We start from the raw sequence: 26,273 nt of genomic DNA, 5'->3' as shown, positions 1-26,273 counted from the left end.
TTAAAAAATGGACCTGTTTGAAAATGCTGTCACAGTACCCAAGCTGCAACAGCAGGTAGCAATGCAGAGGCAGCAGGTGGCTGTGAATTAAGGAAAGCTATCTGGTATGACCCAAAAGAAACAAAACCTGCAAAAAGAAAATGAGACTATTCCACAGGAAAATGTTCGTATCAAAGCTGAATCATCGAATCTCCACAGTGTGGGAAGAGGCCATTTGACCCATCGAGTCTGCACAAATCACAATCCCTCTCAGGCCCTATCCCCATAACCCCACTTATTTACCCTGCTAATCCCTCTGACACTAAGGGGCAACTTAGCATAACCAATCAACCTAACCTGCACATCTTTGGACTGAGTTGGAAGAACTTAACCAGAAGGACAACCAGGTACAACAGCAGGCAGAAAATGTACTCAAAAGACGTCACTGTCCTGAAAAACCCTTTGAAGAATCAATATGTGTCCCTGGAAAAATATGAGAAGATAAAAAGATGTTGGATACTACTCAAGAATAAAGCTACCGGTAACAAAAAAGCAACACACTGAAGCACAGAATGGGTTGACATGAAAATAAACAGTTGAAAGAACAGCTGATTGGCCTTCAAGGCCAAAGGCAAAAGGAAGAATTAAACATTCAATAGTATGAAGAATGAAGATTGTCCTGAACAGTAGAATGGAAGAACAGCAGAACAAAGTTGAATAGACTATGTTGAATTACAAGAAAACTCAAGACAAAGCAATTGAGCTTCACAAATATAAGAAAAGCCGGTTGAAGGACCTTCACCTACTTCAAGGATCCCTCAGCTCAAAATTTCTTCCTTTGGAAAATTACAGAGAAGCAAAATTAATTTAATATCATTCTGAAAGAAGTAAAGAACCAGCTGGCAGAGAAGATCAGGCAGTGTTCTGTATTCCAGGAGGAAGCCAAGATGCACAAGAAAGGGACTGAAGAGCTAAAGAAGCAGCTGAATGGAAATGAGGAGGCATTGGAAGGAAAAGCCGTAGACCTTTCCGAACTGTGAGTGAATAACGAAACCACGAGTAGCACAATTACAGAATTGAAACAAGTTAAGACTTCACCGGAGACAGACTTGGCCATCAGTGAAATCTAAGTGAAAGACAAAGACAAAGCCCTGCTGCAGACAGAGAAAGAAAAGTCAGAAATAAGATCAGTGTGGTGAACCATAGATGGTTACCACTATGGGTACTGAACCATAGATGGTTACCACTATGGGTACTGAACCATAGATGGTTACCACTATGGGTACTGAACCATAGATGGTTACCACTATGGGTACTTGTACATATGTTACTCTTGTTACTGTTGGGGTTAGGGTTGGGGTGTTCCACCTGTTAGCATTGTTCTGTGGTACACTCCGGTTGGCTCCGCCTTCTTACAGGAGTATAAAGGTCACTGCTACTTCCTAGTAGCCCTTAGTCTGGGATAGTATTGTTAAGCAGTATGCTCTATTCTTGTTGTGAATAAAAGCCTTTATTCCCGGGGTACATCCTAGCCTCCCGAGTGAATTAATCGCGCATCAATCAGGAAATACCAATCCAACACGGGAGCTCAAGGAACTCGGAGAATACGCACTGGATGTCTCAAATGTACTGAGAAACATTGAGTTGAAGAGAAATGGAATGGCTGAAATGAAAATCAAGAACTTGAGAATTGTCACTAAAAATTGAACAGTTGCAAGAGAAAGGAGAAGCTCTCACAAAAGAGCATGAAGCATCTCAGAATCAATCAGCAAAAGTGTGTGTGCTCGGAAGATGGCACAGAGGAATTAGACTCTGCAAAGGAAAATCTGTTCAGTATGGAGAACCAACTTTCATGCACATCAACTGAGATTGCTAATGAAAAACACAAACTAAAGAGAACTTTGCAATGTTGCTCAAAGGAAGTAGAACATAAAAAATGAGATGCACAGTATGGAAGAGCAAACCCAGCTTTAAGAAGCAGATAAGAAAATTCTAAGACACAGACTGAGGATCTAATGAGAGGATTGAAAGAGTCAAAGGAGTAGTCAGTGAACAAGGAAGAAAGAAAATGAAAGGAACTGAATGCCATGGTGTAGTTGTTAAACTTGGATAAGAGTTCCACAAATAACTCTGAAACAAAGAAGCTAAACTCTCCAGAGTAGTTGCTGAGGCTAAAGCAAATAGTTCAAAGCTTGAAAGAGAATTGGAAACTAAGGGAGTAAACAATTGTGAGATCACTGGAAGTGAAGATTCGATTTTTGAAATGTAATCGTCCAAGAAGAACATAGTGGAACCGACGGTAAAAAGAAAACCCGAATCCAACTTATGAACGAACAATGCAACCAATCCCTTCAGAAGGAACGGGAAAGCCCACGGTATCTGACCAAAGAAGACAGGTTGTTGATAAAGCGAATCGTGACATGAAAGAGCGCAAAATCGAATCAAATGGTGACACCCAAGTGCCAGAAACGTGGAATACTACGATGTCAACTCTGAATCAACAAAGTCAACCTGAAACAACTGAGACCACCATTCCTCCAAATGTGCAAAGAACGAGATCTGGAAAAATCATTAAGCCTCCAGACTATCTGAATTTTGAGTGGGGAAAAGGGGGTATCAGGCAAAGAAAGATTATGGGGGTGATTCTCCCATCCCGCTGTGCTGATTTTTTAGTGCAACGGGCCGGGAGATTTAAGTGGACCTGATCCACAGGATTCGCGCTGGTGGTCCAGCCCCGAGCGTGTCTCCCAGCACTGGATTTCTGGCGCCGTCAGCTCTGTGCCAGAAATCAGTTCGGAGCTGCATTAGATATGCAGGGGGCAATTTGAATGTACTGAAGTCTCCAGGCCCACCAGCCTGCAACCCCGCCCCCCCTCCACCCCCCCCCCCCCCCCCCCCCCCCCCGCCGCCAGGAGTATTTCACTCCAGTGGGTTTTACAGTAGCTCTCCACTTGCAGGGAGTTGGCGGCCCGACCCCACTGGAGTGAAGGGGAGACAATCGAGGCCCCCCAGAGGTTTGGGCACTGGAGGGGTGCCCCTTGGGCATTGACACCTTGGCAGTGCCAGCCTGGGCCCCGTGACACTGCCCAAGGAGCACAGTGCCAATGTATGGGGAAATCTTGGCACTGCCCATGCAAAGGGGCAAGGCCTAATGAGGACAGGGTCTAATGGGGCAGGTCAGGAGGCCAGCAATGTCCGTAGGCGGGGTGGCGGGGTGAGAGGCCAGCAATCAGGCCAGTGATGTCCGTGGGGGATTGAGGCCAGCGATTGAAATGCTGGGAGGACCTGTTTAGTGATCTGCCAGAGATACGTGCATGCGCAGTGGCCTGCTCAGCGCTCTGATTTCAGCCTCTTCAGTGGGAATAGGCCCCGCCCCAGATTTCTGGACTTCTAGTGAGCTCTGCAGTGCGCAAAGTGTGGGTGATTCATTTTGAAAACCCTGCTGAAATGGCCAATACAATTCACTCCAGTTTTCACGTGAATTCGACACTTAGAATTTTTTCGGAGAATCCCAGCCTGTATTGTAACTATTTTTGGTTATGACTTGGAGGTGAGATGTAGCATAAGGGTGTTCTGCTCACTGAAAGATATTCACGCATGCTCAGATCTATTCTTGCATGGTCAGAGCTATCTCCGTGCGCTCAGAGCTATCCCAGGGTACTCAAAGCTATTCCTGAGTGATCAAAGCTATCCTTGTGTGCTCAAAGCTATTCCCATAAGACCATAAGACACAGGAGCTGAATGAGGCCACGCAGCCCATCAAGTCTGCTCCACCATTCAATCATGGCTAATATTTTTCTCATCCCCATTCTCCTGCCTTTTCCCCATAACCCCTGAACCCTTATTAATCAATAACCTATTTATCTCTGTCTTAAAGACACTCAATGACCTGGCCTCCACAGCCTTCTGCGGCAAAGAGTTCCACAGATTCACCACTCTCTGGCTGAAGAATTTCCTCCTCATCTCTGTTTTAAAGGATCGTTCCTTCAGCCTGAGGTTGTGCCCTCTGGTTCTAGTTTTTCCTACTAATGGAAACATCCTCTCCACGTCCACTTTATCCAGGCCTCGCAGTATCCTGTAAGTTACAATAAGATTCCCCTCCATCCTTCTAAACTCCAATGAGTACAGATCCAGAGTCCTAAACCGTTCCTCATACGACAAGCTCTTCATTCCAGAGATCATTCTTGTGAACCTCCTCTGGACCCTTTCCAAGGCCAGTACATCCTTCCTTAGATACGGGGCCCAAAACTGCTCACAATACTCCAAATGGGGTCTGACCAGAGTCTTATACAGCCTCAGAAGTACATCCCTACTCTTGTATTCTAGCCCTCTCGACATGAACGCTAACATTGCATTTGCCTTCTTAACTGCCGACTGAACCTGCACGTTAACCTTAAGAGAATCATGAACAAGGACTCCCAAGTCCCTTTGTGCTTCTGATTTCTAAGCATTTCCCATTTAGAAAGTAGTCTATGCCTCCATTCCTCCTTCCAAAATGCATAACCTCACACTTTTCCACATTGTATTCCATCTGCCACTTCTTTGCCCCTCTCCTAACCTGTCCAAGTCCTTCTGCAGCCCCCCTGCTTCCTCAATACTACCTGTCCCTCTACATATCTTTGTATCATCTGCAAACTTAGTTACAGTGCCTTCAGTTCCTTCTTCCAAATTGTTAATGTTTATTGTGAAAAGTTGTGGTCCCAGCACTGACCCCTGAGACACACCACGAGTTACCGGCTGCCATCCTGAAAAAGACACCTTTATCCCCACTCTCTGCCTTCTGCCAGTCAGCCAATCCTCTATCCATGCCAGGAATCTTACCATTAACACCATGGGCACTTAACTTATTTAACAGTCTCCAATGTGGCACCTTGTGAAAGGCCTTTTGGAAATCTAAATAAAGTACGTCCATTGGTTCTCCTTTATCTAACTTCCTTGTTACCTCCTCAAAGAACTCTAACAGATTTCTCAGACGTGACCTCCCCTTGACGAAGCCGTGCTGACTCAGTCCTACTTTATCATGCACTTCCAAGTACTCCACGATCTCATCTTTAATAATGGACTCTAAAATCTTGCTAATGACTGAAGTCAGGCAAACTGGCCTATAATTTCCCATCTGCTGCCTCCCTCCCTTCTTAAACAGCGGCGTTACATTAGCTACTTTCCAGTCCTCTGGGACCCTCCCTGCCTCCAGTGATTGCTGAAAGATCACCACCAATGCCTCCACAAGTTCCTCAGCTATCTCTTTTAGAACCCTAGAGTCTATTCCATCCAGTCCAGGTGACTTATCCATCTTCTGACCTTTCAGTTTCCCAGAACTTTCTCCTTAGTGATGGCCACTACACTTACCTGTGCCCCCGATTCTCCTGGAGCTCTGGCATCCCACTGGTATCTTCCACCGTGAAGAGTGATGCAAAGTAACTATTCAGTTCCTCTGCCATTTTTTTGTTTCTGATTATTACTTCTCCAGCCTCATTTTCCAGTGATCCAATGTCTATTTTTGCCTCTCTCTTTCCTTCTATCTATTGAAAAAAACTCTTCCTACCTTCTTTTATATAAATAGCTAGCTTACACTCATATTTCATTTTCTCCCCTCCTTATTGCTTTTTTAGTTGTCTGCTCACTTTGAAAGGCTTCCCAATCCTCTGGCTTCCCACTAATCCTTGCCACTTTGTATGCTTTTTCTTTTGCTTTTATGCTGTCCTTGACTTCCCTCATCAGCCATGGATGCCTCGTCCTCCCCTTGGTATGTTTCCTCCTCCTTGGGATGAATTTCTGTTGTGCCTCCCGAATAACTCTCAAAAACTCCTGCCATTGCTGTTCCACTGTCTTCCCTGCTAGGCTCCCTTTCCAATCAACTCTGGTCAGCTTGTCCTCATATCTTTGTAATTATCTTTATTTAATTGTAATACCGTTACATCTGATTCCAGCTTCTCCCTCTCAAACTGCAGGGTAAATTCTAACACATTGTGGTCACTGCTCCCTAAGGGTTCCTTCACTTTAAGTTCCCTAATCAAGTCTGCCTCATTACACATCACCAAATCCAGAATTGCCTGTTCCCTAGTAGGCTCTGTCACAAGCTGCTCCAAAAAAAAACATTTCTTAGACATTCCACAAATTCCCACGTGCTCAAAACTATCCCATGCAATCAGCAGCCTGTGGTGAAAAGTACAAGGAAATTAATTACTTAATTAATATCTGACTCTATTCAGTTTCTCATTTCATCAATAAAAATTGTTCCACTATACACTAAAAGCTTGAGAGCACCACCTTATCCCCATCAGTTCTTAATTAATTTTAGTATCGGGGGTCTATATTTTCCACCCCACCCACTCCCAGTCTCAAGTTCTAAACTGGCTTCTAATCTGGATGACTCTTTGTCAGACCTAAAAAGAATTGGAAATAGGGTGAGATTTATACTGTTGTTGGTGAGGGTGGTTGTGGGGAGGTACGCTGTGGAGCAGTAGGGGCTGAATGGAGGGTCAGCGATAGGTGGAGACTAGGGAGAGATTGACGAAGAAGTCATGTACAAAAAGACAAAGGGAATATAAATGGAGGTGATCATGGTTAAGAAGGGTGCTGATAGTGGCACATTAGGAGATCAAAATGTGTTAATGGCAGAATAAAGGTAAGTGCATTCGGAGGAGTAGTAGTCTTAGTTGCTTTGGGTTGACTATGTTGATCCAGATGGTTACAATGTTGGATTTGATGAGAAAAGAGGAGGCTCTCGTGGAACATGGACTGGTTGGCTGAATGGCCTGCTTCTGTTCCCATAACAACATAATCTCATGGAGAAGTTTAACTGTTGATCATTAGTAGGTCCCCTGTAGTATTTCTCATGGAAAATTGGACCATTGGCTGTTTTATCAGGACATACAGAATGCATTGTTTCTTCTAACTTAGAACTCTAAGTTACTAATTCTATTTGCTTTTGAGGTTAATCAGTGTTCAATTCTTTTCCATTTGGAGCCATTTTCAGACTGGAATGCACTTCTCAATTTCTAGATGGTTGTGTGATTTCAAGAAGAAATTAGATATAGTTCTTGGGGCTAAAGGGATCAATGGATATGGGGGGAAGGTGGGACCAGGATATCGAACTTGATTATCAGCCATGATCAAAATGAATGGTGAAGCAGGCTCGAAGGGCCAAACGGCCTACTCCTGCTTCTGTTTTCTATGTTTCTGTGTTTCTATGTCACAAACATAGGACAGAAATACCCAGCACTTTTTTTTGAAAGACTGCTTTACATTTGTAACAAAATATGATGCTTGGAGTGGGATGTCTGTGTATAATATATACCTTTTAATAGACTAGTAGCAAATCTGGCATGGTGTGGTAATGGTTGTTTGTTTATGGTGAAACAAATAATGTGCTAGCTTTTAATGACAGGAGTATTATACTACATCATGCACAATGTGTTCTCTACCACCATCTTCGAGCTATACTTAATGTGGCCTGTCTCTTTCAGCAAACATAGTGTAAATGTTCTAAGTAAATACCGTATGCTCAGAATTTAATTCATTCTTTAGGAAAATTCACAGGTTAGAATGGGCTTATCAGAATCAGGTTGAAGCTCAGCGGCACCTAGCATTAGTGATTGCTTTGCTTCACAGATTATGATGTCTAGAGTATGATGCCATGTCTCGACATACCTGATATAAGGGAATCTTAAGATATGTGGATAGGGCAAGATGGTGGCATTGAGGTCCAAGGTCAACCATGATCTTATTGAATGAAGTGGACTCCAGGGGCTTGATGGCCTACTTTGGTCCCTATGTCTTATGTTTTTTATGCTCTAGCTCCTGGGAATTTCCTGGGACTTTCTCACAATCAACCTTGGCAGAAACTTGTGTTTAATGTTTTAATTCTCTTCCACCAAAATGCCTGATCAGGACAAATCCAGGGAGATTCCTAGTGGTCATTTTTAACATACTGCTATCAAATCTCCAGTCCAGATGTTCTTGATTATTCAGAAGATATACCGTTTCATAAGATCAAGAATATTACAGATATCTGTCCGTGTTTGTGTGTCCCATTAAGACTGTAAAATCTAAATGCTTTTAAACACTTACTGAAGTTGGTTGAAAGATTATTGCTCAGAAGTAGACATCGTCATACAGCTAATAAAGAAAACATAGACAGCCAGTTGCTGGTACTTTGGGTGGGATTTTACAGCCTCATTCATCCCAAAACTGTAAAATCCTGCCCAAGGTTAACGGCCCTTTCCATGGTCCGCCCCTCGCCCGCTCCGATTCCCATGGCTGATGGATGGGTAAAATTCCGGCCTTTGTGTTAGTTCAATATTCCTTTGTTTCTTAATGCCTTTATGACACAGAATGTTAATGGTAATGCTTCAATTATGATAGCAAAGCCTAATGATAACAACACCTTGCATTTATATTACACCCAGCAAAACATTCCAAGATGCTTCACAGGAGTGTTCTCAAACAACATTTAACAGCAAGCCACGTAAGGAAATATAAGGGCAGGTGACCAAAAACTTTGGTAAAGAGAGAGATTTTAAGAAACATGTTTAAGGAGGAGAGAGCAGCAGAAAAGTGGAGAAAATTCAAACTGGGTCCTAGGCAGCTGAAGAGGCTTCAGTCATCAGTGTTGGAGCTATTAAACTTAGGGATATGCAAGAGACCAGAATTGGAGGAGGTCAGAGATCTTGGAGATTTAGGAGGCTAAAGGAGATTACAGAATCAGGGTGGGCCAAGGCCAGGGAAGGATTTGCAAAGAAGGATGAGAATTTTAAAACCAAAACATTGCCACATTGGGAGCCAGTGTAGAACAGCAAGCACAGAAGTGATGGGCGAATAAGACTCAATGTAAGTTAAGATATGGGCAGATGGGTTTTAGATAAGCTCAAGTTACAGAGAGTGACAGATGAGAAATGTACACATTGGGAGAAATTTTATGGCCACATGGCGTGCTTAGAGGTGGGGAGGGCATTTAATCGGGGTGAGGGGAGGGTGGTATGCCGAAGTTAGGTCTGGGGTGGGAGGGCCCATGATTAGGCTTCCTGCTTAGTTTCCAATTGCAGCCCTTAAGGGGCCAATTAATGATGACCTAAAGGACACATCCCATTACCACTGGCATTAACAGAGCAGCGGATTAACCTGTCTTCATGCAGCATATGTCAAATACACCTGTGTGGGCTGCTTGTGGTTTTCCAGAGTGGGAGTGTGGGGCGCTGGTGGAGGCAAAGGTCCCTCAATCAAAGACACAGTACCTGATTGAGGAACCTGGTATAAGGAAAGAGGGACCAGCACAGAGCCACCCCCTTTGCCCTTGCTTCCAACACCGACCGCACCACCCCGCGCCCCCCTCCCCCACCGCCACCCTTCCCTGCGAACCCCACCCTACAAAATCCCTACTACTGTTACTTACCTGTGGTCTGGGTCATTCCTCGATCTTGGGCCTCTGGTGGCTGCCATTTTGGTAGCAGGAGCCGCCTCCCTGGTGACACTGGGATCAAAGGAGCTACTCAGATGGGAGATGCTGTGTAATTAAAGTAGGCCAGCTGGAGGCTATCTCCAGGCACATGTCAATCATCTGCCACAGAAGGGAGGCCTTTGTACCATTGTGAAGGTCCTAGCAGCATCACTAATTTGTACCTAAGTGGGCACTAATTAGTATAACTAGCTATCCACGACAGATAGGTGCCAGACAAACCATGCTCTCTGGCACGATTGCTCAGAGGGCACCCATCAGAGAGGGGCCCTGTAACAAGCTTTCCTAATTTTTCTTCCAGTCCCGCCTCCAAAGCTATCTCTACAGAATCAGGACGATTCCATTCTATATCTATCAATTTGACATTAAGATGTGCATCTTTATTTAAAGTCCTGAAACTAAGGTCTGGTGAGAGTGCATGTGGAACCCTTTTCTGAAAGAATAAAATCATCTTCAAGTGGCATGTAGGCATTGTCCTTAAGTTTTATCCATGTCTTTGCAAAAATTATGGACTCTCCAAGACTGCCATTACTTAATGGTATATTTGTGAGACTGAGCAATAAGTAAGTCATTGGTTGGTATTCTGGCCTTTGGGGGTGGGATTTTCTCAACAGCGTGCTGTTCCTGACAGTGTAACCATCAACTTCACTCTCTTGCTTTTTCCCATTTGCCACATGATCACAATTAAAATCTAAAGTGCCGGTGACATGTAGGGGAGACACGTATGATCACAAATCACTTGTAAATAATTCACATTGCATTGGTTTTCACTTTATCCATATATTCATCACCATTATTTGTTGCACAGAAACTAGCATGGCCAAGGTTATATTTTAATTTGTTCTTTCATGGGTCATACACATCACTGGCTAGACCAATATTTATTGCGTATGTCTAAATGCCTTTGAAAGGATGGTGCCTTCTTAAACTTCTGCAGTCCATGTGGTGTAGGTACACTTACAATGGATGTTCCAGAATTTTGACCCAGCAACAATGAAGGGATGTCAAAGTAGTTCCAAGTCAAGATGGTTGTGGCTGTTGGAGGTCAATGATCTCAGCCTTGGAAGATCACTGGAGGGTAGTGTTGTAAGCCCAAACATCTTCAGCTGCTTCATCAATAACCTTCCCTCCATCATATGTGACTTGCTGGGAAACTTGCAGGTGGTGGTGTCCCCATGCATCTGCTGCCCTTTCCCTTCCAGGTGGTAAGGGCCGTGGGTTTGGGAGGTGCTGTGAAGAAGCCTTGCTGAATTGTTGCAGTGTGCCTTGTCGTAGATGTACACTGCTGCCACTGTGGGTAAGTGTGGTGTACCAATCTAGGGAGTTGCTTTGCCCTAGATGGTGTCGAGCTTCTTGAGTGATGTTCCTGGCAAGTGCAGAGTATTTCATCACACTCCTGACTTGTGCCTTGTAGATGATGGACAGACATTGGAGAGTCAGGGGATGAGTTACTCATCACAGAATTCTCAGCCTCTGACCTGCTCTTGTAACCACAGTATTTATACAGCTAGCCCAGTTAAGTTTATGGTCAATGGTAACCACCAGGATGTTAATTCTGAGGGATTCAGCCAGGCCTTTTATTGTCAAGCGAAAATGGTTAGATTTTCTCTTGTTGGAAATGGTCATTGCCTGGCACTTGTTTGGCACAAATGTTACTTGGCATTTATCAGCCCAAGCCAGTATGTTGTCTAGGTCTTGCTACTTATGGACACGGACTGCTTCCATATCTGAAATGTAGTGAATGGTGCTGAACATTGTGCAATCATCAGTGAACGTCCTCGTTCCTAACCATATGATGGAGGGAAGGTTATTGATGAAGCAGCTCAAGATCTTTGGGCTTACGACACTACCCTGAGCAACCCCTCCAGTGATCTTCCAGGGCTGAAATCATTGACTTCCAACAGCCACAACCATCTTGATTTGACTCCGACTAGTGGAGCATCCCAATTCCCATTAACTTTGCGACGGCTCCTTGGTGCCACACTTGGTCAAATGCTGCCTTGATATCAAGAGGAGTCACTCTCACCTCACCTCTTCAGTTCAGCTCTTTCATCCTATTTTGTACCAAGGTTGTAATGAGGTCAGGATTGGAACATCAGTGAGAAGGTTATTGCTGAGTTAGTGCCATATGATAGCACCATCAAAGACTTCTTTCATCATTTTGCTGATGATCGTGAGTGGACGAATGGGGCAATAATTGGCCAAGTTGGATTTGTCCGGGTTTTTTGGACACTGCATACCTGGGCAATTGCCCACATTGCCATCAGCATGCCAGTGTTGTAGCTGCACTGGAACAGCTTGGCATGTATTGTGAGCCTCATAGTTGGCATATATTGATGGGTATAGGGGAGTTATGGATATTTCCTTTATTGTGGAAGGTACAATGTTGTGTTTTTTTGTTCATTCTTTATTGAATGTTTGTGTTAATGTCCAGTGTTGTTCTCTCCACTCTGTGGGACGTGGCTGAGCTGATAGGCTCTGCTGACCCTCTCTTCGAAGCATTGTAAAGGACATTGTGCGCGATCACCCTCAGCGGCTATAATTAAAATGTTTTAAGTGAACTCAAAGCCCCGTGAGGCCTTTGCCAGGTAACACCCTGAGACCAAACTGCTGACTTTATCTTTATATCTCAGCCCACCGTCAGGAAATCAGGATTTGTATCCTGCCTAATTCAGTCACACTGCACGGCACGTTTCCTGCTCTGTGGACTCCTTTAAATCCCTCCATTATTTCTAGTTTTAAGAGTACTTTTTAAACTAATTTATTTAGGAGCAATTAAATAATCATTGTTCTGTCCTCCTATATGCATTAATATTGTTTTGTTAAGATTTTTTCCAATGTATTTGATAACATGTGGCTGTTTAAAAAAATGAAATTGAGAGAGAACTAGACAGAGCACAACATCCCATCCTTGACAGCCAAAGTTTGGAAAGTGTTGCAGTTAATATTTGAAAGAATAATGAATATGAGAACCAATGCTTTAAAAATAACTGCACGCTTTGTTTTATAATAATTAGTTGTTAAAGAATATGAATCCTAGCCAGAAAACAAGTTACATCAAATGGTGCCAGCTCGGTTAAACTGACCCAGATATCAGATCTGAATTTAAAAGCTTGGCTTGTGCTATTAAAATGAAGTAATCCAGGAATTTGCCACAAATCGAGGGTTTCTGCTAAAATTGAACCTTAATTTATTGGATTATGGAGGGATGTTATTGTGTCGCTGCTAGATTCCTCAAGTTGATATATGGGGGAGATAGCTGAGTTGTGTTTGAAACTATCCTTTAGAGTAGCATGTCACAAAGGTCTGGATAATTCTGAGATGTTATTTGAGTGTCTGAGTAAACTGGTACCTTCCATCGCATTGACTTCTATAGACAGACTTTCGTCTGTCTATGAAATTCAATCTAAACTGGCCCTTTGGATACTCAGTCAAGTTCTGCATTATCAGAGGTATGGTCTTTGAAATGTTATCCTGAGAACCCATCTGTTCAAATGGATGTAAAAGATTTCACTGCCTCTATGTGAAAGTTTTCTTTTCAAAAGATGCAAAGGAACATTGTTCATGTAACGCCAAAGACATAAGACACCCTCACTGTTATGTCTAAACCAAAACTATTGCCTGCTATGTGTTTTGTAAGTGTTATGAGGACCACTTTAAAAAGAAGTAGCTGGGCTGCCACCAAGTCCAGGTAGGGTTGCCAACCCTCCAAAATTGGCCTAGAATCACCTGGAATTGAAGACCAATCTCCAGAGATACTGTTGTGTGTAACTGAAAAAATATCATAATGACATTAAAAAATGCTTTTATTTCATTTTCTCTAAACATTTCCCTTTATCAGATATAGAAGTATTGAAAATGGGAAGGAAGGACTATTGGCTGACAGTCAAGCATCATTCAATTGGTTAATTAGTCCTTTTGCTTTCCAGTTTGCACAGGAAGGCATGTGTGCAAGGATGGATGTGTTGGCTGACTAATGGCCGCAGTGTGGAGCAAGCCTCCAGAATACATCTCAGTTGGTAACCCTAAGACCAGGAGTAGTGGAGGATGGAAACATATATGCACATTTGGAGGAAAATGGGCTAGTTAGTGACAAGCAGCATGGTTTTGTACGGGGAAGGTCATGTCTCACCAACTTGATTAAGTTTTTTGAAGAGGTAACAAAGATAATTGATGATGGAAGGGCTGTGGATGTAGTTTATATGGATTTTAGTAAGGCTTTTGACAAGGTCCCACATGGCAGACTGGTACAAAACTAAAATTACATGGGATTTGGGGGGGCTGGCTAGATGAATATAGAACTGGCTTGGTCATAGAAGGATGTCTGACAACACCAGGTTAAAGTCCAACAGGTTTATTCGGTAGCACAAGCCACTAGCTTTCAGAGCACTGCCCCTTCATCAGGTGAGTGGGAGTTCTGTTCACAAACAAGGCATATACAGACACAAAATAAAGGAGGAGGTGGTGGAAGCAGATACATTAGCAACATTTAAGAGGCATCTGTGTCTTTATTTTGTGTCTTTATATGCCCTGTTTGTGAACAGAACTCCCTGATAAAGGGGCAGCGCTCCGAAAGCTAGTGGCTTGTGCTACCAAATAAACCTGTTGGACCTTAACCTGGTGTTGTGAGACTTCTTGCTAGTGGTGTTCCACAGGGATCAATGCTGGGACCTCTGTTGTTTGTAGTATATATAAATTATCTGAAAGAAAATGTGGGTGGTCTGATTAGTAAATTTGCCGATGATAGGAAGATTGGTGGAGTTGCTGATAGTGCCGGCGATTGTCAGAGGATACAACAGGATAGAGATAGATTGGAGACTTGGGCACAGAAATGGCAGATGGAGTTTAATCTGGACAAATGCGAGGTGATGCATTTTGGAGGATCAAATTTAGGTGTGAATTATACTGTAAATGGCAGAAACCTTAGGAGCATTAACAGAGGAACCTGGGCATGCAGGTCCACAGTTCCTGAAAAGTGGCAACACAAGGTGATTAAGAAGGCATATGGCATTCTTGCCTTCATCAGCCAGGGCATTGAGCAAGAGTTGGCAAATCATGTTGCAGCTATATAAAACCTTGGTTAGGTTGCATTTCAAGTATTGCATGTAGTTCTGGTCGCCATACTATCAGAAGGACGTGAAGCTTTGGAGAGAGTGCAAAGAAGGTTCACCAGGATGTTGCCTGGTCTCGAGGGCATTGGCTATGAGAAGAGGTTGAATAAACCAGGATTGTTTTCAGTAGAAAGATGGAGGTTGAGGGGAGACCTGATAGAGGTCCACAAAATTATGCAAGGCATAGACAGGGTGGATAGTCAGAGGCTTTTCCCAGTGTGGAAGTGTCAATTACAAGGAGGCACAGGTTAAAAGTGAGAGGGGGAAAGTTTAAGGGAGATGTGCGAGGGAGGTTTTCATGCAGAGAGTGGTGGGTGCCTGGAATGCGCTGCCAGAGGAGGGGGTGGAAGCAGACACATTAGCAACATTTAAGAGGCATCTGGATAGGTTCATAAATAGGGAGGGAATAGAGGGATATGGACCAAGGACAGAGGTTTCTTTTTAGTTTAGTTAGGGCATCATGATCGGCACAGGCTGGGAGGGCCAAAGGGCCTGTTCCTGTGCTCTACTTTTATTCTTTGAGTGGTCAGTGGGAAGATGGGGATTGAGTAGCTAGTAGGGGGATAGGATCGGATTTTCAGTGCTGTTGTGGCCAGTGGATGGTCAGTAGGGGTGAGGTGATAAGTGTGGGGTTTGGTCAGTGGGGAGAGTTGACAGGGTCAGATGTTTGGGGAGGGTTGCAGTGGTCAGTGGAAAGGGGTTGGGTGGTTAGAGAGGGGTCAGGTGGTCAGATGGGTAAAGATTAACTGTCCAGTGGAGGAGATCAGTTAATCAGTGGGGTCAGATGTTAAGGGGTGGTGGACGTCCCATGATGGGCTGTACTATAGTTTCCCAGGAGTCAGAAGTGATCCTAATTCTTCTAACTTTTTCATGGATAACTGTTTTGCAAAGCATTTTGAACCATCCAAAGTTTGCGATTTATATCGTACTTTTGGCTGGTTCCAATTGCAGGAAATTGCCCAATGGAAGTTTGAACTTCCCAGGAAATTGCCATGCAATCCTTACCTGGGAACTTCTGGTGTGGGAATGTTCCACAGCATATCTTTGGGATAGCCCCCAGTTACGATGTCCCTGAGCTGGGAAGTTTCAGATCCTAGCGTTAAGTACTATACACAATTTTAGTTTAGAAAATGAATTGTGGACTCAGAGTTTTTCTGCCGATTTTTTCAATGTAGTGGCACAACTGAGGCTAAGCAGTTCAGCCAAGTGGAGGATCAGACTTTGAGACTTTTGCCACAATTTGACAAATTGTTAACAAGCATAATATCATTGGACCATAGAATCACAGAATTGTTACTGTGCAGAATGAGGCCATTTAGTTTGTCGTGTCTGCACCAGCTCTCCATATGAGCAATATGGCTTTGTGCCATTCCCTTGCAATTTTCCTGTACCTCTGCACTTTGTTTCTATTCAGGTAATCATCTAATGCCCTCTTGAATGCTTTAATTAAACCTGCCTTCACCAAACTTCCCGACAGTGCATTCCAAACCCAAATCAAAAATGTGTTTAAGTCTATAAGAGAAATATTGCTTAATTGGAACTGGTAAGGTGACAAATTAGAATTTAGATTTTTTTCCTTTCATTTTTAAGTATTGTTCAACTGTTAAAGATTAAGCTAATTCATTTGTTATAGTTAAACTGTGTTGTTAAATAAAGTTTAATTTTATAAAAGCTCCCCAGTTTGTCACAAATCCAGGGGTAATTCTATAATACAGTTGTCATTGTCTCCTAAATGTTCCTTCGCTGACACTTGATCTACTTGGCCTACCTCAGTTCCAAAAAACAGGTCCAACTGTGCATCCTTTCTTGTTGGACTGGACGCATACTGCTGTGGAAAAATTTCCTGAACACAATCTAGGAACTTTTGCCCCTCTTTGTCCTTTGCACTACCACTGTCCCAGTATACTTTAGATAATTAAAGACCCTATTGAAACTACTCGATAATGTTTGCGTCTCTCTGTAGTTTTCCTGCAGAATTGTTCTTTTACACCCTTCTTACTTGTTGGCGGTCTGTAAACTACACCAAGCTAGAGCTAAGGAACAACCCTTGTTGTTCCTTAGCTCTAGCCAAATTGATTCTTTATCTTCTTTAAATCATTAAATATAAAAATTATTTGCTGTCATATTTAGCTTTAGACCTGTTTATTACCCTAAAGCTTTGAAGATTTGAAACATCAAAGTGTATAACACTTGAATTCCAAATACTTGGTATAAATCTTGGCAGAAATTTTTGAAAATTCAAGAACTAAATTAAAGTTATGAGTGGGGCAGAAGGTCAGTTAACATTTTAATCAACAACAAATGTGGTTTGCTCTGGAATTGGATTGATTGTTGACCACCCGTCTTCTGAAGAGATGATGGTGAAGGGAAATGGAAGAGATTTATGTTGTAAATATTTCTGGTAGAAAACATTTTTTAGAACAGTTTTTTTTCCACTTCATTGTCAATAAACTTTATGTAGTAGTGAGCCCCTTTAAGTGGTGAGTCGCCAGAGGGTCATGTGACCCATTTGGCCAATCGGGCCGGAGGACAGGGACCCTGCGACTGAGCGTGGTCTCTCTCAGATAGTCTACAGACTGGAGTCGAAGTATTTGGTAGCATCTTTATCATCCTTTGCATATAATTATATCTTATTAATAAACCATTCCTCCACTTGATCATCGCCATCCTTTCCACAATACTATCCTTCCACTTAATTGAAGACAAGAAAAAAAATCAAGCAAAATTTGTTTTGTTGTGTGTTTGGAGTCTAGGGCAGCACAGTGGTTAGCATTGCTGCCTCACAGCATCAGGGACTTGGGTTCCATTCCCTGCTTGGGTCACTGTCTGTGCAAAGTCTGTACCTTCTCCCCGTGTCTGCGTGGGTTTCCTTTGGGTGCTCCGGTTTCCTCCCACAGTCTGAGAGACGTGTTGGTTAAAAGCATTGGCCATGCTAAATTCATCCTCAGTGTACCCGAACAGGTGCCGGAGTGTTACAACTCTGGATTTTCACAGTACCTTCATTGCAGTGTTAATATGGGCCTCCTTGTGACACAAAAAAAATAGATGGGGTTCTTTGGGGCTTGTCTATTCTCCCAAAGTAAGCTGTTTGGGACTGTAATTTGTTAAGATGATCACTCTTTATTTGCACCTACAATATAGACATAGGGACCTCTGCACCAGGTTAGAGCTTCTACTTTCAGATCTCTGCTACTCAATCATGTGATGTTAGATCGTCCTTACATCAGTAGCATGTGCTTCTGATATTAACGCTTTACTCCATTGTGGCATTTTGGTTGCAGATTTACATAATTCCCACACGCAACTGGTTCAAGCCTGACTCACGCTGTATGCCATTTTGGTGAGGTGACTAGCATTGGCACAAAGAGCCAATGTTGGAATTATGCAGTGTAGGTCCAGGTTCAGCAACAGGAAAATCTCCCACTACTGCTATTTAAAGGGAACACCAACTGTTTTTAGGTGCTGGCTCTGTCTGACTTTGTAGAATGCTGTGAGTTGGTGAAGGCCTTGGTTCTGACCTCAGAGCCTCTGGTCAGGCCACTGGCTCCCAATCTTTGGTGCTGATATTAGTATCCCCTCGGCCTGCTATATGACAGGGAGATTGAGCAGAGGCAACACAGAGTAGGACAAGCTGCTCGCAGAGGGAGGAGGAGAAGTCTTATTCGTCCGGGCTTTACAGAGAGTACCTCTACCTCATTGAGAAGCAGTGTATGCTCTATTTCATGAAGGAGGTGATCACTGAAATCTGCTCCCTCTTGCAGACAGATCAGCAGCCTCGGTCGAGAATGATGCTGTCAGCGGCTGTGAAGATGACATCTTTGTATACAATGATACCTCCTAATTCATAGTCCACTGCTGTATAAAGAAGGTTATTGACACTCTTTATGCCAGAAGAGGGAAGTACATAGCATTCTGTCTTGTTACAATGAGGCTACCCTGCAATGCGCATTCTGGTCAAGCAGGCGTTTGGCTTGCTGAAGATGTGGTTCAGGTGCTTGGACTGGTCAGCAGGTGCTCTACAATATAACCCCAGAGGGTAGTCCGCTGTGCTCTCCACAACTTGGGGCTGCAGGGGGAGACCACCTGGACCTGGAGGAGATGGAGGAGTGCCACATCTGCTCAGGTGAGGAGGATGTTGAAGAAGTGGGTGAGGATGCCCACGCAGATGATGAGGCGGAAGAAGCCGGGACTGTAGTCAGGGCCTGACTGGGCCAAATTGCTAGGGATGGGCTCATAGCATTTCACTTCAGGGATGAGCAGGACTGGGATCAACTAGCTCTCCCACCATGGAGGTTAACATCTCACCAGTTATGTGGTGCCAGCAGTATGCTCTCCTGCTGTTGCCAGGTATCATGGGCAGGGCGCTGAAACTATTGGCTGGGCTCTGCAGGAGAGCCTATGGCCATACTAGTTTGAAAACACTCGATCTTGTCTGATCTCGGAAGTTAAGCAGACTCAGGCCTGATTAGTACTGGGATGGGAGACTGCCTGGGAATATCAGGTGCAGTAGACTTCCCTCCATTCCCCTTGTCACTGCACAGAGGGGTTTCCTGTATGGGCTGCTGCTGCACATCTACTACTACCGTGTCCTCATCGTCGCCTGGATACACCTTGGCGGGCCTGGTTGCCATCCGGCAGGAGAGGTTCCCACTGGAGGTCCCTCAATGGAGGGATCCTCCCCCATTACATCAGGGACCCGTGATGGAGGGTGGTGCATGCAGCAGCGCCATACAACCGTAGATTGCACCAGTTCATGGGCTCCCAAGAAACCTGCCCTTTTTGCAATCTTGAAAGGTCCATGGACCATGTCTATTTTGAATGTTATAAGCTGCACTCCCTTTTCAGTTCCCTTTAAAACCTTTTGCTGATGTTTTGTTTGCACTCCCACGCTCCTGATCTGTGGGCATTCAGTGCGGAGGGGACCCTCCCGTGAACCTGCTCCTGGGCCTGGCCAAACTTGCCATAAACAGGTCCAGGCAGTGGGCAACTGAAGGGGCTGTCTGACCTGACTGTCTGCCCCTCTACCGTGGCTACATTTGCGGCCAGGTGTCCCTGGAGAGGAAGCATGCAATGTCCGAGGGCACTGTTGTGACCTTCCGTGTCGTTGGGCACCGCAGGGACTGGGGTGTATTATCGACCCCTTTAATCACATTTTAGTTTGATGTTTTAAGTTTCCTTTCTGCTTTGTTTTTTTTGTTTCGGGCGGTTCCATTTTTTGGGGGGAGCAGCCCCTTTTAATTTGTTCCTCAGTTAATTTGATTTAGTGTATTTGGTTGGTCAAAAAGATTGACTCTGTGAGAGAATGATGATGATTTGCATTGAGGACAGAATGATGCTCCCCTCATCCTCAGTGATATGTCTGACTCCTGCCTGACAGAGAGCATAATGCTTCCTGCCATCGAATGGGTTTATCACAGAGCTCAGAAACGTGGGATGCACAATGTCAGCTACTATAGGCCGCACCCACATCAAGGGTCCTGGTGTTCACATTTACATTACAGCCAAGGTGGGCAGTCTGGCAGCATCTCGACAGCCCTTGGCTCGTGATCACTACAGAACACTGTTAGACATGAGAGGGGTGCGCCTTGATGATGCGGTGGGGGAGGGGGGGTGGGGAATGCTAAGGCGTTCACCCTTCCATGGATGGGGGTTGGGAGATGGGCTCCGGGAGTCGGGGGAGAGGGGCAGTACCACCTCCTTACTGCATTGTCTGTCTGGGAGGGACACAGCACTGCCATTCTCAAACTCCACAGGGACGAGGCGCCAGGTGAGCACAGTGGTTCCCCCAAGCTTGGTGGCATTAACAGACAGGGTGGAGGCTCTGTGGCTGAACAAAGTGAAATTTAATGCCAAACATTCAAAACAAAATGGTGATCTATCTACACTAGTATCTATATTTACTCGTCCCCACTAAATGCCCACAGTTTCTTAATCTTCCTGACCGTCCTACAACACCTAAGTGTATCCCCAGGATCCGTATCTGAGGTTGAGGCGGCCTGCTGACTTCCACGCCCTGTTGCCTGAGATGACCTTGGTGGGCGTCCCCTGGGGGGGCCAGGACCTTGAGGGTCCAGGCCTGCATTTGGGCAGCATGGATGTTTGACTGCTTCCCTCCTCGGTGTAGGGGTTCGAGGTGTGTCGCTCACAGGGAGAGGGGTGCAGGTGGGCTGGAGATGCCCAGGATCACCTGGCTGGAGGGCTCAGGGCTGCGCTCCTGCCAATCCTTTTCCCTTTGGATTCCCAGGGGCCCCTCTGCTCCTCCATGGACTAAGATCCTTGCCATCCTCTGGCGCTAACACTCATGGATTCCCACCAGCGCCTACACCATGCACTAGACGCCCTGCACCATGGAGCTCATGCGCTGAGCCATGGTGCAGACATCTCCTGCCATGGAGTGCATGTTCTGCAGAAAGGCCTCCATTGTGGACACCACCCTTGCAGTGTTGGCCTCATTGTGCTGCAGTGACGGCACCATCTCTGCGGATAGAAGGCGATGGGATTCCTCCAATTGGAATTGCTGCTGTCATCCCTTCCTGATATTTGCGACTCTGCCTTTGCAGCTCGAGCAGCTGTGGAATGACGGGACCCAGGGGCATATCATTGGCAAGAGGCTCAGCAGAGTCCTCTTGGAATGAGTGATCACAATATGGTTGAATTTCTAATACAGATGGAGGGTGAGAAAGTAGGGTCCCAAACCAGTGTCCTCTGCTTGAACAAGGGGGATTACAATAGGATGAGGGCAGAGTTGGATAATGTAGACTGGGAACACAGACTAATTGGTGTTGAGGAACAGTGGAGGATTTTTAAGGAGATTTTTCTCAATACTCAGGAAAAATATATTCCAGTGAAGAAGAAAAGGGATAACCAGCCATGGATAACTAAGGAGATAAAGGAGAGTATCAAATTAAAAACCAATGCATACAGAGTAGCCAAGATTAGTGGGGAATTCGAGGATTGGGAAGGCTTTAAAAAGCAACAAAGAACTACTAAGAAAGCAATAAAGCAAAGAAAGATAGAGTATGAAAGTAAACTAGCACAAAATATAAAAACTGATCGTAAGAGTTTTTACAAATATATAAAAAGGAAAAGATTGGCTAAAATAAATGTTGGTCCTTTAGAAGATGAGAAGGGGGATTTAATAATGGGAAACGAGGAAATGGTTGAGGCCTTGAACAAGTTTTTTGTGTCGGTCTGCACAGTGGAGGACACAAATAGCATACCAAAAATAGATGGTCATGGGACTGTAGAGGGTGAGGACCTTAAAACGATCACTATTACTAAAGAGGTAGTGCTGGGTAGGCTAATGGGACTAAAGGTAGACAAGTCCCCTGGTCCGGATGGAATGCATCCCAGGGTACTAAAAGAAACAGCAGAGGCAGTAGCAAACGCATTAGTTGTAATCTATCAAAATTCACTGGACTCTGGGGAGGTGCCGGCTGATTGGAAAACAGCTAATGTAACGCCACTGTTTAAAAAAGGAGGCAGACAAAAGGCAGGTAACTACAGGCCGGTTAGCTTAACATCCGTAGTTGGGAAAATGCTGGAATCTATCATAAAGGAAGAAATAGCAGGACACCTGGATAAGAATGGTTCAATCAAGCAGACGCAGCATGGATTCAGGAAGGGAAAGTCATGTTTGACTAATTTACTGGAGTTTTTTGAGGAGGTGATGAGTGTGGTTGACAGGGGGGAACCGGTGGATGTGATGTATTTGGATTTCCAGAAGGCTTTCGATAAGGTGTCTCACAAAAGGTTACTGCAAAAGATAAAGGTGCATGGAGTTGGGGGTAAAGTGTTAGCGTGGATTGAAGATTGGCTATCTAACAGAAAACAGAGAGTAGGTATCAATGGGTGCTTTTCTGGTTGGCAATCCGTGACTAGTGGCGTGCCGCAGGGATCGGTGCTGGGCCCTCAACTATTTATAATATACATAGATGATCTGGAGGAGGGGACCGAGTGTAGGGTAACAAAGTTTGCGGATGACACTAAGATGGGTGGGAAAGCAAATTGCGTGGAAGACACAGAGAGTCTGCAGAGAGATTTGGATAGGCTAAGTGAGTGGGCGAGGGTCTGGCAGATGGAGTATAACGTTGGTAAGTGTGAGGTTATTCACTTTGGAAGGAATAATAGGAAAAGGGACTATTATTTAAACGGTGAAAAATTACAACATGCTACTGTGCAGAGGGACCTGGGGGTCCTTGTGCATGAATCACAAAAACTCAGTTTGCAGGTGCAGCAGGTGGTCAAGAAGGCAAATGGAATGTTGGCCTTTATCGCGAGAGGGATGGAGTATAGAAGCAGGGAGGTCATGCTGCAACTGTACAAGGTGCTGGTGAGGCCGCACCTAGAGTACTGTGTGCAGTTTTGGTCCCCTTATTTAAGAAAGGATGTATTGGCTTTGGAAGGGGTGCAGAGAAGGTTCACTAGGTTGATTCCAGAGATGAGGGTGTAGCTTATGAGGAGAGATTGAACAGACTGGGCCTGTACTCATTGGAGTTTAGAAGGTTGAGGGGAGATCTTATAGAGACATGTAAGATAATGAAGGGGCTAGACAGGGTAGAAACATCGAGATTGTTTCCACTTACAATGGAAACAAGAACTAGGGGGCATAGCCTCAAAATACGGGGGAGTCAATTTAGAACAGAGTTGAGGAGGAACTTCTTCTCCCAGAGGGTAGTGAATCTTTGGAATTCTCTGCCCAATGAAAGGTCCCTCATTAAATGTGTTTAAGCACAGATAGATAGGTTTTTAGCCAATAAGGGAATTAAGAGTTATGGGGAGCGGGCGGGTAAGTGGAACTGAGCCCACTATCAGATCAGCCATGATCTTGTTGAATGGCGGAGCAGGCTTGAGGGGCCAGATGGCCTACTCCTGCTCCTATTTCTTATGTTCTTATGTCCTGGGTTGCAGCATCTCTTCGAGTGCTGGTTTCCTGGGACTGCTTCCGCCTGCTGTGGATCTTCAGCTGTGAGGTGCTCAACAGCGAGTGATACAGAAGCCTGTCTAGCTGGTGATCCCGCCGGGTGTGAGTACCTGCGCTGGTGTCGGGTTCGGGTGACAGCCGTGACGCCTTTTCAACAGTGAGGTTGGAGAAGTCCCCCTCTGAGTTGCTGGAGTCGGATGGGTCCGGGAGGTGCGAGAATGAACCGACCTATTCCGGCCTGGTCTGCCTGCAAGAGAACATGATGTGGAGATGCCGGCGTTGGACTGGGGTGAACACAGTAAGAAGTCTCACAACACCAGGTTAAAGTCCAACAGGTTTATTTGGTAGCAAATACCATAAGCTTTCGGAGCACTGCTCCTTCGTCAGATGGAGTGGAAATGTGCTCTCAAACAGTGCAAACAGACAAAATCAAGTTGCAGAATACTGATTAGAATGCGAATCCGACAACCAGCCAGATCTTAAAGGTACAGACAATGTGGGTGGAGGGAACATTCAACACAGGTTAAAGAAATGTGTATTGTCTCCAGACAGAACAGCTAGTGAGATTCTACAAGCCCAGGAGGTAAGCTGTGAGGGTTACTGATAATGTGACATAAATCCAACATCCCGGTTTAGACCGTCCTCATGTGTGCGGAACATGGCTATCCAAGGCGGCCTTCACGACACACGACAGCGCAGAGTCGCTGAGCAGAAACTGATAGCCAAGTTCCGCACACATGAGGACAGCCTAAACCGGGATGTTGGATTTATGTCACATTATCAGTAACCCCCACAGCTTGCCTCCTGGGCTTGTAGAATCTCACTAGCTGTTCTGTCTGGAGACAATACACATCTCTTTAACCTGTGTTTAATGTTCCCTCCACCCACGTTGTCTGTACCTTTAAGACCTGGCTGGTTGTAGGATTCGCATTCTAATCAGTATTCTGCAATTTGATTTTGTCTGTTTGCACTGTTTGAGAGCACATTTCCACTCCATCTGACGAAGGAGCAGCGCTCCGAAAGCTTATGGTATTTGCTCCCAAATAAACCTGTTGGACTTTAACCTGGTGTTGTGAGACTTCTTACCGTGCAAGAGAACAGACTTGGCATCAATGTGTTACAAGGGGTACGGAGGGAACATTGATCACTCACTTGAGACTTGAGGAATGGCAGTATATGTGTTGAGCATTCTCACATTTCTCTGCTGTCTTATTTCACCAGCTGTGCAGACGTGTTCTTCCTCGTCTCCGGCCAGCTCGAGGGGGTCTCTCCTCAAAATGCATCAGAGTTCTCAGCTCAGGGTGACTCCAGCTGGCTGCGTGCGCTCATGCCTGTTGTGGTTGAGTTTGTCCTGCAATGACACAGAGAGGGAGAGTGTAGGTGGGAGTGGTGAGATTTAAGATGGTGATGAGGTGTGGCAGGTGTGGGGCTTGAGTGGGAGCTGGAGTGTGAGGATCATGGCAGCTACTGGGGGAATGTGATGATTGTGGGAGGGAGGGGGGAACCTGATTCCTGCTGTTGGCAAAGGCCAAGGTGTCTGAGTGAGAGAAAGGGTTGGGGGTGCGAGGGGTGTGTGAAGGGGTCCAGTGGGAGACTGGGGGTGGTTCATTTACCATGGGTGAACGAAGAAGATCATTTATCTTTTCCTGACACGACTGCCCCATCCTTTCTGGAATGTATTTGCACTGAACAGGGCTGCCACTGTATTCCAGGTGGGAGTGGTGACGCATTTGGAAGGCCTTCTCCTGGCGCGGGGGGTAGAATGTGTCCCACCTCTGCTCCACTCCATCCAGCATCCTGGTGAGAGCCACTCTGAAAAGTATGGTGCTGTCTTCTTGCCTGCCATCTCTTGCAATCATTGTGGAACAAGTGCTAGGTAGCACTGGGGAGTTGTTTATATGGAGCTCCCCCCCCAGTGCTTGCAGCAGTTAAGTTGTTGTGGGCGAGTGAATCAGGGGGAACACGCCGCAGGGCATGAAAATTATTACTAATGAGGCATAAGTTTCAGCCTAAAAACACGCTGGCGCCTTCGGCGGAAATCATTCCGTTTATCGTGCCAGATCCAACACTGTCAATTTCTAGTAAGATTTTGCTCAATATCTTTTGTCATTATCCTTGCAGTAGTGACCTTAAGAAAAGTAGTTTGACACCGCTGACTCACTTGGTCATTGAGGGGAGGTGAAGCGCAATGGTGGCTGAGAAAAGGGGTGTACACCTCAATTACACTAGTGCAACAGAAATGTTGATACTGCAAGATAATAAGAATTCTCCTTTAATTCACTGTATATATTACACAGAATTCTCATATTAGAATGACATTGAAGCAGCAAGTGGTAAGCCTGATCTATGAAACTTAATTCATATTGAAACCTTTTGAATATTTGCTCAATTTCTGTGTCTTGGAACAAGGAAGCATTCAATTATTTAGGAATGTATGGGGGAGAGGGGGGGGGGGATGCGGCAGAGAAATTATGGAACGGTGCTCTGCAGGTGGCATGAAAATCCACAAGCAACACTGCTGGCTGTGGTTAGGGCATCACACAACATGCACAAGTACTCCATAACAACAAAAAGAGTTTCACCTTAAGAATTTTGGAGTAACATAATGTGCTCAAATTATTTTTGAATAATGAAGTGGGATAGCATGGCGCCAGGGACCCGGGTTCGATTCCCGGCTTGGGTCACTGTCTGTGTGGAGTTTGCACGTTCTCCCCGTGTCTGCGTGGGTTTCCTCCAGCTGCCCCGGTTTCCTCCCACAGTCCGAAAGACGTGCTGGTTAGGTGCATTGGCCATGCTAAATTCT

General features: G+C 45.0%; 1 protein-coding gene and 1 non-coding gene across 2 annotated transcripts in view; both read left to right on the top strand.

Moving 5' to 3' along the window:
- pde1a (phosphodiesterase 1A, calmodulin-dependent) overlaps positions 1 to 26,273 on the top strand; it is a 440,733-nt gene that overhangs the window by 308,591 nt on the left and 105,869 nt on the right. The gene's annotated exons all lie outside the window — the stretch shown is intronic.
- Positions 18,942 to 19,060, top strand: LOC144504138 (5S ribosomal RNA). Its single transcript, XR_013499579.1, has one exon. It is a non-coding gene; the product is annotated as a 5S ribosomal RNA (ribosomal RNA).

This window comes from Mustelus asterias, chromosome 14 (genome assembly GCF_964213995.1).
Source record: "Mustelus asterias chromosome 14, sMusAst1.hap1.1, whole genome shotgun sequence".
Lineage (NCBI taxonomy): Eukaryota > Metazoa > Chordata > Chondrichthyes > Carcharhiniformes > Triakidae > Mustelus > Mustelus asterias.
The sequence above is the reverse complement of the archived record's forward strand: the minus strand, read 5'-3'. Positions and strand labels throughout refer to the sequence as shown.